Raw genomic sequence first — 19,715 nt, 5'->3', positions numbered from 1 at the left:
GCGCCCAGAAGTGAGCATAAAGTCAAAATTGAACATTTGCAACAGTCCGCAGGCAGATCTCAGAATTGGATTCGCCTCGCTCTGACACCCTGCCGAGGCAGAAGGGAACCCTCATTCAATTCAATTCACCTTATCTGACTGCACTGGATGTAGCAAGGCTTTAGGCCATGCCAACATCCAGATGTAGTACTGAAGAATTGTGCTCCAGCACTAACTATATCTGTAGCCAAGCTCATCCTGTATAGCTACAATACGTGGCACCTACCTGACAAAGTGAAACATTGCCTGGGAATTCACTATCCATAATAAAACAGGACAAATCCAGCTTTCTCATCTACAATGTCGCAATGTCAAAATCCTGGAACTCTTTTCCTAACAGCACTGTGGGTGTACCCAGGGCCCGGGAAAGGGGATGCAAAATAAGGTAATCAACGTGGCCACGCCTGTAGGAGGCCCGGGCTCATTACCCTGAAACTCGGGATACTCAGTGTTCAAAACAGTCACTGGTCTGTGTAGGGCATCTCGGTTGACGGGTTACTCAGCGAATAATTGTTGCTGCTCTGAATAAGAGTAATCATTGGCTGACTAGGACGCGCCAGTTCCCCCAATCGCTCCTTCCTTACCTCATGTTGTATCTCTTTTGAGGACTGTCCTGTTGAAGTATCAGTTCAGAACCCAAGATAATGTAGTGAAACGTGCCTACTGCCCCAGCTCTACACACAGAATTGTGAGTGAGAGTGTGGGAGTGGAAGGGAGTGTGAGATTGAGAGAGAGTTTGAGAGTGAGAAAGTGTGTGAGTGAGTGTGTAAGAGCGTGTGAGAGTGAGAGAGGGATTGACAGTGAGAGCTTGAGAGTGAGAGCCAGGAAACATGGAGAGAGCAGGGCGCGCGCGCACACACACACACACACACACATACACAGACACAGACATATGCATACACACACACACACACACACATACATAAACACTCAAACTTGCATGCACACTCAAATTTTCATCCACACATACACACGCAGACACAGACCCTGTTCGTTGCCGCAGCACATACACACCCACACACGTAAAAATGTAAAAACACCCTCACATCAACACACACACACACACACACACACACACACGTGGACATACCCACACACACATAGAGACACAAAGTCTGCTTGTTGCGAGCGCACACTCACACAAGCACACACACATACACTGTCGTTCCTCCTCCTCTTTCGTCCCTAAAGCCCGTCCACACAGGCTAAAAGACAACCCATTACTGACCCCAACTTTCATATGAATTCCACTGAGACCAGCTCCGAGTGTGCGTCGGCACAGTCAAATGCAATGTCAGCGTCAGGTCAATCCAACCCTTATCTCGGCCCTGGTGATCAGAACTTGAAACCTCAGCTGCCTTTCTCTCTCGCCCTGCTTCTTCATCGAAATGGCGAAAAAGTTTATATTAGTTATTTCTGCGGCTTGGCACTTTTCATGCTCATTTCAATTAATTATGATTCTAAATTATGAAGTAATTGCTTTCGCGTTTAATTTTTGCTCAATAATTTGTTTATATTTTCTTCACACCTTAACATTACTTCGCAATTCATATTTAATGCTGTTCCAGATCTCCGGCAGCTGCTGCTGGGTTTCTTGCTGAGGGGGAATGAGAGACTCACAAGAAGTCTGTTTGCTTTTCAGTGGGCTGGAAGAAGCGGTTTTTGTTTTTGCTCCAACAGAAGCAGGAGTTGGAAATGTTCAGTACATCGGAGGGCATCTGTGCAGGGAGAAATGGAGGTCACTGACTCTTTGGCAGAACCGACAGTAGATCACCGAACTGAACTGTTGAATCTGTTTCTCTCTCCACAGAAGCTGCCTGGCCAGTTGAATATTTCCACCATTTTGGGTTTTATATTTCAGATTTCCAACATCTGCGGCACTGCCTATTCTATGTTCCAAATTGGGGAAGGCGGTGGCATAATGGTATTATTAGTAACTAACATTCTGAAGACCCAGGGTAATGCTCTGGGAACCCGGGTTCCAATGGCAGATGGTGAAATCTGAATTCAATAAAAATCTGGAATTATGCGTCTGATGACGACCATGAAACCATTGCCGATTATCGTAAAAACCCATCTGGTTCACCAATGTATCTTTCGGGAGGGAAATCCGCCCTCCTTAGCTAGTCTGGCCTCCAGACCCGCAGCAATGTGGTTGACACTTAAATTCCCTCTGAAGATGGGCAATTAGGGATGGGCAATAAATACGGGCCTAGCCAGCGACGCCCACATCCCGTGAACGAATTTTAAAAATCTTAAGTGTGATTTCTTTTAACTTTAATTGAGAAACTATTCATCACTCAATACAAAGTGCAAATTTTCGGATAAAAAGCCTACTTGAACGGAAAGAAATCGCACATTACTGCAGGTGAATTGGTTAGTGTTACTTGAATGGAAGGTATTGACATTTTAAAACTTGGAATTGAAACCAGGCGGCATGAGCCAATAGATTTGTATCTACAAGTTCAAGATATTATCATTTATTTGTAGATAAATATGTTGGCTGAAATGCTTGTGGAGTTCAAGTCGGTTGGATGTTACTGCCTTGACATGGCTTAAGGCCAAGTTCAAATAAGCGGAGCTGGTTGCATAATATGAACGACCAAGTTGTGTGTCATTGTCTGACAAAGCCACAGTTACAAAATCTTTCAGACTGAAATGTGACCTTTCGATGGACTTTATAAATTGAGGTAGAGGGTAAAAAGCCAATAAGTTTTGCTAAGCCTATATAAACGAGTTCGGCCCCACTGTGACAAATTTTCCCAATTCTGGGCACCCGAAGGATTTGAGGGAAACGGCTAAATAGGGTGGCGGGCAGCCAAAGGGACAATAAACAGGCGAAGCACCAAGGCCCATGATTTTACTCCTTGGCCCTGGGTGTACCTACACCACATGGACTGCAGAAGTTCAAGAAGGGGGCTCACCACCACCACCATTCAAGAGCAATGTGGGCTCGCCAATAAATGCTCACCTGGCCAGTGAAGCCCATTTGTCATGTAAATGAAAATGGGTCTCCAGTTCTCGGGAGAGGGACATAACGCCGACATCTCCCGGTACACTACGGTAAATTTTAAAAGCATGCTCACTTGCCATCGCTCATTTTGCGCCAACCCCCAAGCGCATTGCATTTCCTGGTCCTTCTGCAGCCACGGAAAAAGCGGAAATGGCACCTGGGCACATCGTTTAAACGCATCTTGGTTGCAGACAATTAATTTTCGTGCGCCAACCCTGTTCCAGCAAACCCGTCAGTTGTAACGCACTACAGCTTCCAGAGCAACAATGTGATTTATACCTGAAAAATTGCTGTTGAGCGCTGGATAGAGGAGTAACATTGGCCTAAGCAAATGTTGCTTTTCTTTTTAAGGAGCCACGGAAAGAGGAAACTGATATCTTGATCATTAAAATAAACACGTACATTCTAACTCCATTAATCTTATTTCAGCCCTTAAAAATCTGTAAATCTCATTGTTGTGAATTATAGTCCCATTCAGGAATTTGAACCACTAGATTAGTTTACGGACCCAGTTTTAGGGCCGGTCGAATAAGTGACTCATAACATGCAGATCCTCCCTCCTCAAATTTAGTGATACTGGAAAAATTGGGAATTTCTTTCCGTTATTAAGCACGGCAATAGCAGGAGGGAGATGGTGGTGTGGTGGTAATGTCACTGGACCGAGTGATCCAGCGTCGGAGAGTAACGTTCTGCGTACACCGCTCAAATCCTGCCAAGGTAGCATGCTGGAAGTTACATTCAGTACATAAGGTTAGTTTCAGTAATGGTCACCAAGAACATGGATTGTTGCCCAGTCACTTGATTCACTTGTGCCCCTTTGAGGGAGGAAATCTGCTGTCTTCACTCACTCGACTACACTCAGCCACAGCAATGCGGCCGACTCTTAACTGTCCGCAGAGCCTATCAAGCCACACAGTTCATTTGGGATGGGCTTTGCCAGCGACATCCTCATCACAAGAAAGAATTTTTCAAAAATACGGGAAACATCCACATGTAACTTTGAAGAAGGTTTATCAAACAAGCATTGACACTGAACCGAAGGATAGGGTATGAGAATGGACAACTGAAAGCTTGGTCAGCCAGCTTGGTCAAACCAGTATCTCAAAATGGGAGACGGGCTTTAGGGAAGGCATCTCACACGTTAGAGTCACCATGCCGGAAGGCACAATCGCCCATTGTGGAACAAAATAAAGGCGTGCCGAGGTGGACCACACAAGGAGATGTACACTTGGAGGAACACAGATTTCTCAGAGGTTTACAGGGCTGGAGGATGTAACGAGATATGGAGGGGAAAAGCAAACGAAATAGTTCAGCAGAAATGTGAGCACTTTAAAATGGAGACACGGCTGGGCAAGTGGTCAATGGAGGTCAAGGAATAATGTATGAACCAGATTTGGTGCCAATTAGGGCATTGCGATCAGAGTAATGGATTAGCTAGAAATTCACTAAATGGAAGTTGAGAGGTCAGCCTGGAGAACATTGGGAAAATCAAATCTGAAGATAGAAAAATCATGAGAATTTTGGCACTTTAGGCAGCAATGTGCGGAAGTGGGCATCACTGCTCTTTGCGATTGACATGATGTAAGGTTCGAAATACAATTCAGGCTCAAATACCACACGGTACTTTCAAAGATCCTGGTTCAGCCTGAGGCAACGGCCAGGGTGACGGAATAGGTAACTAATCCGAGAAGGAAGAGGGTACATAGTGCACCCGATCACAGACACGTAAGGTGGTAACCTGAAAACATGATTGGAGCGGTCGAAACATGGAGTTGCCATACGGGTAGAGACACTTAAACCCGAGTTTCAGGTTAGGGCAGGGGTTGGAACTCAGATATTCTTAGCTTTGGTGTGAACCGTAAATGGAAGAATACGATGCCGTTGAAGAGATGTTCAAGCCCAAAAGTCCCTGAGCGCCCACCAAGTATTGCGCTTGCATATGGTGAGGCCAGGAGAGAGAGAGCTATATAAGCAAACGGTTTGTCCTCGAAGAAAGGAGCCGTGGGTTACCTTCACAGTTCAAGATTATCCTGGAGAACGAAGCAGGTTTCTCAGAGGGGAATATTGCGCTTGACACGAATTATTCCAGTGCTGAACGGCCAAGTAAATCTTGTACAACGGATATTTAAACCTAATCCCTTCTAATTCAGGAAAAGAAGATGCTGGGAATACCAAGTAAAACGATGATAACGAGAATTACAGGGGCCAAGAACATCAAAGATCAAAGGTGATAATGATATATTGCGATTGAGCAAATCTGTGGTTGCAGAAAATTTCAGTTGAGAGTGCGCGGTTGGAGTGTTTAAAACAATCTGGGCGTCGGTCTGTTCCAGGGATGAGAGCAGAAGGAAGTGGATTGGAAAGGAGGAGGAGAATATGATGCTGCATTGTGCGAGTAAGTTAACAGAGATAGTACTTTCTGCGTATCGAATGAAAGGGACATAAAGCCCGTTTGAAATCGAAATGTTAAACAATGACTTGAATATGAGCAGGAGCTTTCAAATAGAAGCAGAGAGTGAAGGGCGGCAGGCGCACTGCGAATTCAATGAATAGAGGGCAATGTGGGTTGAAATGCAGCTTGAAATCAACAAGGCTCGAAAGTCACTCGTTGCAGATGCTGAGGAGGGGGCGGGGGAGGGGGCGGGAAGCAGTGAGCATACCAACATGTGAAATTGGGCGTGCGTAGGTGTTAGAGAACATGGATTTAAAGATATAGGGCTGAACAAACTGGGCTGCTGCAAGGAGTTGCTATGTCACATGAGTATGGAGGGAGATTAAGGTCAGATATTGCGAAGTTTGTACATAACAATAGAAAATACGAAGGTATCAGCCAGGAGCAGGAGCAGGCCCTTCGGCCTCTCGAGCTTGCTCCGACATTCAATAATGTCTGATAATGGCTGGTCTGATAGTGGCCTCAACTTCACATTCCGTCTATCCCCGATAAACCTTGACTCCCTTGTTTATCAGGAATCTATCTACAACCGCCTTCAAAATATTCATTGACCTTACCTCCACCACTCTCTGGGGAAGAGATTTCGAAGGATTCACGTCCTCCTAACAGAAAAAAATCGTCTCATCTCCGTTTAAAAGGGAGACCGCTTAATTTAAATTGTGCTCCCACAATTCTAATCTCTCCACAAAGGGAAGCATCCTCTCAACATCCGTCCTGCAAAATCCCCTCAGGATCTTAAATATTTCAACCTGATCAGCTCTTATTCCTCTGAACTCCGGAGGATACAGGCCCAGTCAGTTCAACCTTTCCTCATAGGATAACCCTCTCATCCCAGGTATCAGGTGAATTGCTTCCAACGCACTTATATCCTAACTTACATCAGGAGCCCAAAGCTGTACACAATTTCCTAAATGTGGTCTCACCAACGCCCAGTACAACTAATACAAAACATCCCAACTTATATATTCCATTCGCCTTGCAAGAAACAGCAACTTTCCAATTGCTGCACGTGCATAACCAATATTTTGTGATTCATGCACCAGTACACCCAGACCCCTCTGTACCTTAGAGTTCTGCAACCTCTCTCAATTTAATCAATATGCTAATTTTCTATTGCAGACAAAGTGTACAAGTTCACATTTCCCGCATTATACTCCATCTGCCAAATGATTGCCCTCTCATTAACCTACCCATGTCCCTTTGTAGACTCCTGATGTCCTCTTCACAACTTACCTCCCTGCCTATGATCGTGTTATTAACAAATTTAATAAAAACATTCATTGATATCTTCAGACAAGTCATTGAAATCAATTGTAAATATTTGATGCCACAGCAATGATCCCCATGACACTTCACTCGTCGTATCTTGCCAGCCAGAAAATGACTCATTTATCAGTGCTCTCTGATTCGAGTTTGCCAACCACACCTCCAACAATGCTGTGCCATGAGCTCTTATTTTGCATAATAACCTTTGATGTGGCATCTTATCAAATGACTTCTGAAATTCTAAGCACACCAGTTCCACATTATCTCCTTTATGTACATTGCTTGTCACTTCCTCAAAGGACCCCAAGGAATTAGTCAAGGATTATTTCTATTAACATTGCCTGATCGTACTGAGGTTTTCCAAGTGCCCCCTATAACATCTATTCCATATTGCAGCTGTTAAGCTAACTGGGCTATAGTTTCCTGCTTTCTGCCTGCCTTCGTTCAAGAATAGATGAGTGACATTCATTATTTTCCAATCTGCAAGAATATTTCCAGAATCTAGGGAACATTTAAAAACTAAAACCAATGCATCCACTATTTCTGCAGCCACATCTTTGAAGTCTCCAGGATGAAGTGTATCAAGACTTGTCAGCTTTAGTTCTCCTTTTTCTGGCACACTTTCCAAGCTGGTTCCTGTCTCCCTTTCACTTCGTGATTCACAATTATTTCTCGGATAAATTTGTGTGGTCATTCATGAAGACAGGCGCAAAATATGTGATCAATACATCCACCATTTCAATACTTTCCATCATTAAACCCCCAATCTTTCCCTCGAGAGGAGCAACGCTCACTCTACTTACCCTTTTCCATTTTTAAACACCTGCAGAAAAAATTACTATCTGTTTTTATATTTTTATCTAGCTTTCTTTCATAATCTAATTTATCCCCCCTTATTAGTCATTTAGTCATTCTTTACTTTACTTTATACTCTGCCCAGTCTTTTGAACTGCCGCTTATTTCTGTGGAATTAAATACATTTTCTTTCAATTTGATGCTATCTTTAACTGCCTTCATCAGCCACGGATGGAGCATCCTTCTCTTTCATGAGTTATTTCTCATTGGAATGTATTTTTTGTGCATTCTGAAATATCTCCTTAAATTTCCATCCCTGCATCTCTACTGACTTATTCCTTAATTTCATTTAACAGTTCACTTTGGCCACTTGCGTCTTCATGCCTTCATTATTGCCCTTAATTCAGTTCAAAACATTAATCTTAGATCCACTGGTCTCTCACTCAACCTAAATGTGAAAGTGAATCATAATGATCCCTGGTAACAAGGGACGCATTCGCTATGAGGACATTAATTAACCCAATCTCTGGTTAGTGCCAACACGTGCTGCCCCAAGAAACGGTCCCTAAAATATTCTAAAACCACATCAACCAGGCTATACTTGCCAATCAATTGTCTGCACTGGGGTGCTGCTTTGGGCTGTATTAGATTGTATCAGTTGGAAGTTGGTGAGACAGCGTCTTTTGAGAATGTATTTATACCAAAAATCTAATCTTTCTTTAATTTAGCATCTAACTAAAAGTTATTTTTTCAGTTGGGAGAAGGTGAGTTTTTATCTAGCTTTAAAACTGGGGTTATACCGTCTCTACTTGCAGCTGTAGCAAGTACATTAGTTTCCTGGCGGAAACAGAGTTCAGCAGTTAGGCTCAGACAGCATAAAAGCAAACCATCCACAGTGCTGCTTTTGTCTCGGCTGGAGTGCTGCTTTGGGCTGCATTAATGCCCTTCAGTTGGAGGTTGGTGAGAGAGTGATTTCGGTGAAGAGGGAAGGAGAGATCCTTTCATGTTCTACCACTCCTCAGTAAAGAGGGTGGCAGCCTTGGTAAGTAGGACCATGTAAGTATTTCATCTGTCTTTAATATTCTGTAAACTAGAGAAAGTATAAGTAAAGGAGTAATTTAAGGTTAAGTCATGGAAGACAGCTCAGCAAAGTGGAATATTCTTCCTGTGCGATGTCCGATCTCAGGAACACTTTCAGTGTCCAGGACAATCATGTGTACAGGAAGTGTCAACAGCTGCAGCTACTCGAAATCCATGCTTCGGAGCTGGAGCTGCGCCTGGAGTCACTTTGGAGCATCCGCAAGGATGATATCTTCGTAGATAGCACGTACAGTGAGGTGGCCACACAACAAGTAAAGAGAGCACAGGTAGAACGGGAATGGGTGACTGCCAGACAAAGTAAATGCACCAGGCAGATAGTGCAGGAATCCCTTGGGTCCATCTCCCTCTACAACTGGTTTTCCAATTTGGATACAGCTGGGGTAGATGGCTTCACAGGAGAATGCAGAAAGAACCAAGTCCGTTTATGGCACTACGAGAAGCTCATCTGCACGTGTGGGTGCAGGAGAGCGGGAGAGCAATAGTCTTCAGGGATTATATTGTAGAGCGGAGCATATAGACGTCTCTATGGCTGCAGACGTGACACCAGGAAGGTAAGTTACCTCCCTGGTTCCAGGTTCAAGGGTGTCACTGAGCAGCTGCAGGACATTCTGTAGGGGAAGGGTTAACAGCCAGGGCTTGTGGTGTATGTTGGTACCAACGATATAGGTAAAAAGAAGGATGATATCCTCAAAGCAGAATATAGGGAGCTAAGAAATGAAATAAAAAGCAGGACGTCAAAGGTAGCAATCTCAGGTTACTCCCAGTGCCACGTTCTAGAGAGTTCAGGAATTAGAGAATAGACCAGGTGGATGTGTGGCTGGAGAGATGGTGTAGGAGGGATAAATTTGGATTCCTGGGACATTTGGGGCCGATTCTGGGGAAGGCGGGCATGTACAACTTGGAAAGCTTGCACCCCAGCAGAACCTGGACCAATGTTCTCGCAGGAGTAATCCCTGGTACTGTGGGTGAGAGTTTAAACTAGATTGGCAGAGAATGAGAACCTGAGCGGGGAGACATAAGAGAGGCAAACAATGATAGGAATGAAAGACAGAAAAGAAGAAAGCAAAAGTGTAGGACAGAGGGAACAAAGACTAGGATTAATTTGAGGATATCATGAAAAAGGGCATAGCACAAAATTATGTGTAAAATGGTTAAAAAGTCAAGTCTAATGGCACTGTATCTTCAACCACGGAGCGTTCGTAGTAAGTTAGGTGAAATTGCAGTGCAAAAAGATGCAATTGCACAATGATAGTGACTATGGAGACATGGCTGCAGGGTGACCAAGGCTGGGAACTGAATATCGAAGGGTACTAGACGTTGAGTGCATACAATCAAAAATGAAACGGAAGTGGTATGGCCTTGTTAGTTAAGGATGAATGTCGTGCTACAGTGAGAGAAGATATTAGCTCAGAAAACCTAGATGTTGAATCAGCCTGGGTGGAGCTAAGAAGCAACAAGGGGTGGAAATGTTAGTTGTCTTTTCGCCTCCAAACAGTGGTAAGGTAATGGATGACATTAAATGAGAAACTACAGATCCATGTAACATGGATGCTACAGTAATCATGGGTGACATTAATCTGCATGTAGACTATGCAAACCAAATTAACAATAATAATGTGGTAGATCAATTCCTGCATTGTGTGTGAGATGTTTTCTTTAGACTAGGGTATCGAGGAACTCACTCAGGAACAGGCTATCCTAGGTTTCTTACTGAGCAATGAGAAGTGCTTAATTAATAATCATGTTGTGCAGTCCTGGAAGGAGCAGTAACCATAACATCATACAGTTCTTCTATGGGAAGGAAATTGAAGTATGCTGATTTGAAACTCGGGTCCCAAATATTAACAAAAGAAACTACGAAATCATGAGTTTTGAGTTGGCTAAGATAGATTGGGGAACTTCATTAAAAGGCATGATGGTGGATAGACAATGGCTAATATTTAAGGAATGAACCTATGAATTGCAACAGTTATAGATTTATTTTTCTGATGCAAAATCAGAACATGAAAATTGGCCCATCAATAGCTAAGAAATGAATGAAGCTTAGTTTTAGACCCAAAGAGGAATCATATCAAGTTGGTAGAAAAAAAATAACAAGCCTGAGGATTGGGAGCAGTTTAGAATTCAACAAGAGATTGGTGAAGAGGGGGGAAATTGAGTATGAGCGTAAACTTGTAAGAAACATAAAAGCAATCTGTAAAAGCTTCTATAAGTATGTAAAAAGAAAAAGATTAGCAAGGCAAAAGTAGAACCCTTACAACCCAAAATGGGATCATTTATAATAGAGAAAAAGCAAATTGCAGAACAATTAAACAACTACTTTAGTTCTGTCTTCACAGGGGAAGACACAAATAAATTTCCAGAAATACTAGAGAACTAAGAGACTAGTGAGGAGCAGAAATTAAAGGAAATTAGTATTACTAAAACGATAGTGCTGGAGAAATTAATGGAACTGAAAGCCATTAAATCCCCAGCACCTGATAATCCACATCGCAAGGGAAGTAAAGGAGGAAGTGATGGAAATAATTATGCGTTGGTTGTCATCTTCCAATACTCTGTAGATTCTGGAACAGTTCCAGCAGATTTAAGGGTGGCAAAAGTAAACACACCATCTAAAAAAGAGATAAGAAAAATAAGCGAATCGCAGACCAGTTAGCCAACCTCATTAGTTCGCCAAAGTCTGTTGTAAAAAAATGTGAAAATATCAACGGGATTCGACAAACTCAACATGGATTTCTGGAAGGGAGACCATGCTTGACAAAACTACTGCAGTCTTTTAAGGATGTAACTAGCTGAATAGATAAGGGAGATCCAGTGGATGTGGCGCATCTTGGATTTTCAGAAAGCTTTTGATAAAGTCCACATAGAGGTTAGAGTGTTAAATTAAAGCATAGGGGATTGCGGGTGATATATTGGCATGGATTGACAATTGGTTACCAGCCAGGAAACAGAGAGGCGGAATATATGGGCCTTTAGAAAGGGATATGAGGGATGAGGAGGGAGTTAAGAGTCTTCAAGGTGACTTTGAGAGGCCGAGTGAGTGGGCAAATACATGGCAGATACAGGACAATGTGGATAAGTGTGAAGTTATCCAATTTTATAGGAAAAACAGAATGGCAGTGCATTATTTAAATGGTGATAGATTGCTAAATGTTGAAGTGCAAAGGGATCTGGGTTTCCTTTTACACCAATCACTAAAAGCAAGGTTGCAGGTGCAGTAAGTGCTTGAGAAGACAAACTCTATGCTGGCCTTCATTATAAGAGGACTTGAATAGAGGAGCAAGTGTGTCTTGCTGCAGCTGTACAGGGGTTCGGTGAGACCACGACCTGGAATATTATGCTCAGTTTAGCCTCCTTACCTAAGGAAGGAAACTTGCCATAGAGGGCGTTCAGTGCATGTTCTCCAATCTGATTCCTGGGATGACAGGATAGTTGCATGAGGAGAGATTCGGCGACTAGGCCTGTATTCACTTGAGATTAGAAGAAAGAGAGGGGATCTCATTAAAACATTAAAAATTCTGACAGGGATCGACAGGCTGGATTCAGGGTTGATGATTCCTCTGGCTGAGGGGTCTAGAACAAATGGTCATAGTCTCAGGGTACGGGGCAGAATATTTAGGACTGAGACCAGGAGAAACTCCTTCACTCAGAGAGTGGAAACCCTATGGAATTCTCTACCACAGAAACATGTGGAGGATAATTGACTGAGTATACTCAAGAAATGGATAGATTTCTGAACTCTAAATTTGTGAAGGAGCATGCGGAGTGAGCGTGAGCGCGGCATTGAGATTAAGGGTCAGCCATGATCATACTGAATGGCTTAACAGGCTCGAAGGGCTGCATGACCTAGTCCTGCTCCTGTGTCTATGTTTCTATGTTAACTGATTCATCCATTCCATATGTATATAAAATCACTGTTGATTATCGCCTCGCCTTTCTTACAAACCCTCAGCATTTCCTCATATATACCCTGCCCTACACTGTGTTTAATGTTCGGTGCCTATAAATCACTCCCAGAAGTGACATCTCTGTCCTTTACTGTTTCTCAACGCTATCCAAACTGACTCTACGACTGGATCTCCACAATTGATGACCCACTTCTCTCTCTCTCTCTCTCTCTCTCTCGTACCAATGCCATTCTTAATGAACAGAGATACCCCACCATATTTCCCTCACGTCCTGTCCTTCCAAAATCTCATGTATATTTGAATATTCAGGTCCCAATCATTGTCACCCTAGGGCCACGTTGTTGTAAGTTCTACCTGTTCATACATTTCTATTATGCTATAAGCAGCACTTGCTTAGCAATAATCTGCTCACTGACACCAATTTTGGTTTCTGCCAGGGCCACTCAGCTCCTGAACTCATTACAGTCTTGGTTCAAATATGGATAGAATAAATGTACTCCCGAGGTGAGGTGAGAGCGATTGCTCTAGATATCAAGGCCACATTTGACTGAGTGTAACATCAAGGATCCCTCACAAAATTGGAGTCAATGGGAATTAGGGAGCAAATGCTCCGTGAGTTGCAGCCATACCTTGCACAAAAGAAGGTGGTTGTGGCTGTTGGAGGTCAGTCATCTCAGCTCCAGGGTATCACAGCAGGAGTTCCTCAGGGTAGGTTCCTCAGCCCAACCGTCTTCAGCTGCTTCATCAATAACCTTCCATCCAACATAAGGTCAGAAGTGGGCATGTTCGCTGATGATTGCTGAATGTTCAGCACCATTTGCGACTCCTCATGTACTGAAGCAGTCCATGTCCAAATGCAGCAAGACTTGGACAATATCCAGACTCGGGCTAACAAGTGACAAGTAATATTTGCGCCACACAAGCGTCAGGCAATGACCTTCTCAAACAAGAGAAAATCTAACCATCGCCCCATGACATTCAATGGCATTGCCATCACTGAATTACCAACTATCAACATCCTGGAGGTTACCATTGACCGGGAACTAAACTGAGCTAACTATTTCAAAACTGTGACTACAAGAACAGCTTAGAGGCTAGGAATCATGCGACGAATAACTCACATCCTGACTCTCCAAAGCCTGTCCACCATCTCCAAGGCACAAATCAGTCATGTGATGGAATACGCCTCAATTGCCTGGATGAGTGCATCTCCCACAACACTCAAGAAGCTTGGCACCATCCACGACAAAGCAGCCCACTTGAATAGCACCCAATCCACAAACATTCACTCCCTCCAACACCAAAGCACAGTAGCAGCGATGTGCATATCTTCAAGATGCACAGTAGGAATTCAACAAGGCTCATTCGACAGCACGTTCCATACCCACGGCCAGTACCATCTAGAAGGACAGGGACAGAAGATAGATGGGAATACCATCACCTGGAAGTTCCCCTCCAAGTTACTCATTATCCTGCCTTGGAAATATATCGCCGTTCCTTCACTGTAGCTGGGTCAAAATCCTGGAACTCCCATCCAGTGGAAGCCCACAACCCATGAATGAATAAATAACATATTTCTTCCGTCAATTCATCTCATTTATTATGGATGTCAAGTGTATTCATATACAGGGGTCTTGAGTTCTTTATTTTTACTCTTTTTGTAACCTCTAGTATTAACTTCTGGTGCACTTGGATTTGTACGCTCTGTCCCTTCTTGCCACTATTTGACAATCATTTCCTTTATTTACAACTTGCTGTTTTGCATTTTGATCTCTACTTAATTGGTCTCATCATCTCAAACTTCATGCCTCGCATCCGTTCTTTCATTTAAAGCCCATTCTATTGCCCTGGGTACATGACTTGCCGAAACACTGTCACAGCACAGTTCAGATGAAGAGCATCCCAACGTTGCAGTTCCCATTTTCCCCAATGCTACTGCCCATGCCCCGTGAATGGAAACCCATTTCACTCACATCAATATTTGAGCCACGACTTTAACACTCTAATCCGACTTTCCTCCCACAAGATTTGCTCGTTGCTCAGGTAGTAATCCAGAGATTACTAACTTTGAGGTCCTGCTTTTTTATTTAGCCACCAGCTGCTCATAGTCCCTCAGGACTGTCCCTTTCCTTGTTCTACCTCGGACGTTGGTGCCAATATGGTTCTCATTTCGTGCACGGTTAATGACAGCAGATTGTAAAGGGATCAGAACAGTGCCAAAGGAAACACATTTGCTAACAGTAGGAGCTAACTTCAGGGCACGGCAGGAAATTTGGCTGGTGAACAGTTGAGTGGAAATGGGGTCGAAATAAAAGGGGATGATCACAAGAACAAGGCAACGTCGGAGGTGGCATGAAAGTAGAGAGGAGTCACACTATAGATACGAGTTCAAGGTTACAGTAGGTGTCGGGTCCATGAAGGACATTTGACCTGGTGTGACACGGAGATGAGAAAATGCAGCAGAGATACTCACGTCAAAAGTAATCCTGGGCGTCTCACACTTATTGGAAATGTACGTGGTGTGGACATGAATAAATGGGCAGTTAAGAAAGAAGCAATGGTTACCTTTGCATTCCAGAATGGTGCTGTAGTAGTCAGCAGAGTCCACAGAGGAGACCATTGTGTCTGTCTGAAAGCAATGCATTCTGTGTTCAAACCATATCTGCAGATCAACAGCAACATCGCTATTGCACCAGATCTGTTTAAATCTGAGCCCCTTCTACTTCAGAAAGTGAGCATTGTGTTTTTTTATTATTTCATGGAATGTTGGCATCGCTGGCTAAACCAGCATTTTTATTGCCCATCACTAATTGCCTTTGAGAAGTTGGTGCTAAGCCTCCTCCTTGTACCGCTGCAGTCCATGTGGTGTAGGTACACCCACACTGCTCTTAGGGAGGGAGTTCCAGGATTTTGACCCAGCGACATTAAAGAACCGGCAATACATTTCCAAGTCAGGATGGTGACTGATTTGAAGAGCAGCTTCCAGGCGGTGGTGTCCACATGCATCTGCTGCCCTTGTCCTTCTAGGTGGTAGAGATCACGAGTTTCGAAGGAGCCTTAGAGTGTTGTTACAGTGCATCTGGTAGATTGTACAGACTGCTTCCTCTGTCCCTCGGTCGTGGTGTCAGTGGAAATCGAAGCTGGTGCCTGAGGTTGTAATCAGGCGGGCTGCTTTGTCTTGAATGATATCAGCGGCTTGAATGTTCTTGGTGTAACACTCATCCAGGCAAATATACAGCATTCCATCGCACTCCTCACTTGTGCGTTGTGGATGGTGGACAGGGGGAGGCAGTAAGTAAATTAGTCTCCGCCAGATTCCCAGGCACTGCCCTGCTCTTTTAACGGAGTACTTAGATGACAGATCCAGTTACATTGCTGGTCATTGGTAAATCCCAGGATATTAATGTAAACCAAGAAAAACAATGAATGATAGCAAAGTGTTGGTCTTCAGTATGCGCAGCAGAATGCAGGTCAACTAAGGATTAAAGGCAAGATTTTGGACTGTTTGGAAGCGGCTTGTGGGTGATTTGCAGGGTATTTTGTTCCAAGGATGAAGAGAGAAGGCGTGTATGCGTGTGGTGAGAGGCACACAGACATGATCAGCAATGGCCTCATCTGTGATTGGAGTAACCTAAATACAAACACCACATTGGATGAAAATTGAGAGTGGTAGCCATGGATATGGTAAGCAGAGTTCAAATACAGTGTATTGCATTTCAATATTTTTCTGCACACGGATAATCCAGAAAGAGCACCTGAGCAGTGTCAAATGCCGTGACCAACGATCATACTGAGGGACTGAGAAGAAAGGTTCGCCTTACAATTGTTGGTCAGTCCCAAATCCGCTGTTTCAGTGATAATAGTCCCAGCTATAATTGCTCGATTTTAGACAAAATTACTCTTTAACAAGTACGAACAATATGGTGGCGTGAAGCAATGCACTGGCATTTAGCAATTTTCCTTTATAAAGTCTCGTATACAACATGCCTGGAGTCACAGAGGCCAAATATGCAACAGAATAAGTGGAGGGGTGGGTTGGACAAGGAGAGATACAGAAAGTGCCTCACTTGGACGGACGCAAATTTCTCAGAGGGTTATAGGCTTGATCGAGATTACAAGAAAGGGAAAGGGAGTGGACTGGCAACCGAAATGTGAAAACTTTAAAAATGGAGGCACCAATGTTGAGGAACCAATGGAGGTCAGCGAATGTTGTGTGAACCAGACTTAGCCCGACTTTGGATATTGGAATCATAGTTATGGATTCGGTGAAAATTACCAGAAATGGAATTTGGGAAGTCAGCCTGGAGATCATTGGAATAATCAAATCTGAAAATAGCAAAATAATGTATGAGAGTTGTAACAACTGAGGCAGGAAATGTTACGGAAGTGGACATCACTGGCCTTTACGATGGACAAGACATGAGGTTGGACATTCGACTCATGCTCAGATATGACTCCATGGTTGCAAAGAGACTGATTCTGCTTGAGGCATCTGCCAGGGTCATGGAATAGGTAACTAGCGGCTAGAGGTTGTGGCAGGGTCAGTGATATTGGCTTCGGGATTCATCAAAGTTTAAATGCATGAATTTCAAACTGTTCAAAATTATTAATAGTCCAATAACGCAGAGATTGTTGTGGTGGAAAGACGTGGTGTTAAAGGAGAAATGGGTTTTCTCATTAGGAACAGAGAACAACATGCCAAATGTTCCGAAATTGTCGCTGAAGATCAAGCTGTAGATCTGCAACAGGAAAAGGGCAAGGATACCTTCTTGCCAGGCTCCAGGCTTAAGGGCGGACGGGAGGGATAAATATTCATTTCATTAGATCCTCCGGCTGTAATTCTACAGGTGAATGTTTAGCCTGCCGACAGGTTTCACTCAACTGGGCAATGTGTGACAAGTGGTCGAGGGGAAGAGTATACTCAACTCTGTCTTAGGCTGCGGACAGGTCGAGAAGGAAGATGGGGCATAGTGCACCGGATTCACAGACACATAACATGTTATTCCTCATCGGAAGAGATGTCTGGAGCATTCTCAACATGGAGTTGTGAGAAAGATGTGTGCGGATTTTAGAGGGGACAAGTTCATGAAGGACCTTGCAGTTGAAACAGAGGGTGGAGAGCGCAGCAGCTGGAAAGGTGTCCAGGGCGGGATTTTCTGGGGGCTGGTAATGACAGAATTTTGTAAAGGAAAGGGGTTCTGCAGAGCGAATTCATGAATTAACAATGTCAGCGAGCACAATGTCCTGCGCATTGTTATCCTGTTCTATTGCATACAAACCTTGATTCAGATGTAACCTAGCCATTCTAAAATTGAGAAATCAGTTCTTCTTTGATCAGGGTTCAGCCATTTTTTTGTTGTTGTTGTTTATTGCCCCATATTAGTAACCTCATGTCTGGGTACAATAGCAGTAAATTCCTTTTGCCTCTTGTGCACTTCTAACAGGAGTAGCAAATTGCAAACCCATTATAGAATTAGAACCAGTATGGATAACAGCAGTCTGAAGCCCTGTTGCTGAGAATAGTCATTTATACCGTATTCCAAATGGAAGGTTCACAGCAGGAAAGCCCGGCAGGAAAGTCAGGCGGTTAACCGCTTAGGTTTGATAGAGCAAGATGTGCCTGAAGAACCAGGTAACTTGGGAGAAGGCATCAGAGAAGAGAGGAGAGACACTAAATGTGCGATTTTCAAGCTAGGGCAGGATTTGGGGCATTAAAGGACCTTTAGCTTGATAGAAAGCGGAAAGTACGGTAGAGGCAGGCGAACAAACATTGGCCTCAAAAAAGACATGAGCTCCTGGCACTTGTTGGAGGTGCAAATGGCGAGGCCAGGAGAGGGAGAACTGTTTAAACAGGCGGTTGGTCCTCGAGGAAAGATGCTGCTGGTTATTTTTAATTTCAGGACGGTCCTGGATTACAAATTTGATTTAACAGGGAAGGCCACTGCGAACGGAAGTTCCGTGGGTTCCAGCCATCTCTCTCCCTCTCTCTCTCTCTCTCTAGGAGTCCTTCGAAGCGAGGAGGACGCTTGTCGGGTGGTAAGAGCTTGCACGTAGAGTCTGTTAAGTGCCGGGCGGCTATCGTGCTGAAGCTACCCCGCGGTTCCGGCTGACCTGGAAACTCTTACCGCCTCCCACGGGCATATCGAATGGCTTTACTGGCCGATAGTCAACCTGTGCGGCCATGTCCTGGGGCGGGACTGGAACCCAAGGAAAGCGTTGTTGCCCAATGCGCATCCTCCTCTGGTCACATTTATTGCTTAATGGCGAAACCAGATTTTTACCATTCCTGTTTAAACCTGGGTCCCTTCTACTCCTGGGAGAGAAGATGGTGGGAATACCAAGGAAAATGATAATGACAAGAAAGATTAGTTGTTCTACTTGAGACGTGCATCAAAAGTGATGATGAAATTTTGATTGAGCTAATCGGTAGTTGCACAGCAAAGATTGGAGGGCACGGGGCTCCTGCAATTGACAGGTACCTTAAAGCAATATAATTTCATACAGAAAATTCATAATACGAATACTTCTGTCTACACAAAAGTCCATATAAATATAAATTTGCATCCAACATTCTCGTGACCGTAAAATGACACTTGCAGCACATGTCTGCAAATGACACTTATTGGAATGCGGATCACCAGATGAGGACACCACCTCAGACAGACCACGCGTTGTCTTAGAGAGAGGTCAGTTTGTAAGCGTGAAGCACAAACTCGGACGTGGGAACCTTCCTGGAATCGTTCTTGGCGCTGCCAAGTTATGAGAGAGGGAGGGAAAGAGAGAAAAAATAGAAAATAACGAAGAGAGGGAGTAAGGAATGAAGGACGGAAGGAAGGACGGGAGTGAGGGAGTGACGAAGGAAGAAAAGAAGGGAGGGGAGAGGGAGGTATGAAGAAAGGGAGGAAGGCAGGGAGTGAGGGTGGGAGGCAAGGAGGAAGGAACGAGGTGTATTTGTAAAACTTCTCATCACACCTTAGGTTTTCGCTACGTTTTTACAGCCATAGAATAAACTTTGAAGAGTAGAGCCTGTTACTTTGTAGGGAAAGTTGGTACCAATTTTCTCACTGTACGATCTACAAACAGCCAATAAGAAAGAAGGCCACTTAGCCAGGTAGTTGAGCCAGGCAGGAACTGACAGAAT

This window comes from Carcharodon carcharias, chromosome 19, assembly GCF_017639515.1.
Source record: "Carcharodon carcharias isolate sCarCar2 chromosome 19, sCarCar2.pri, whole genome shotgun sequence".
In the NCBI taxonomy this organism is placed as follows: Eukaryota; Metazoa; Chordata; class Chondrichthyes; order Lamniformes; family Lamnidae; genus Carcharodon; species Carcharodon carcharias.
Note: the sequence above shows the minus strand (reverse complement) of the source record.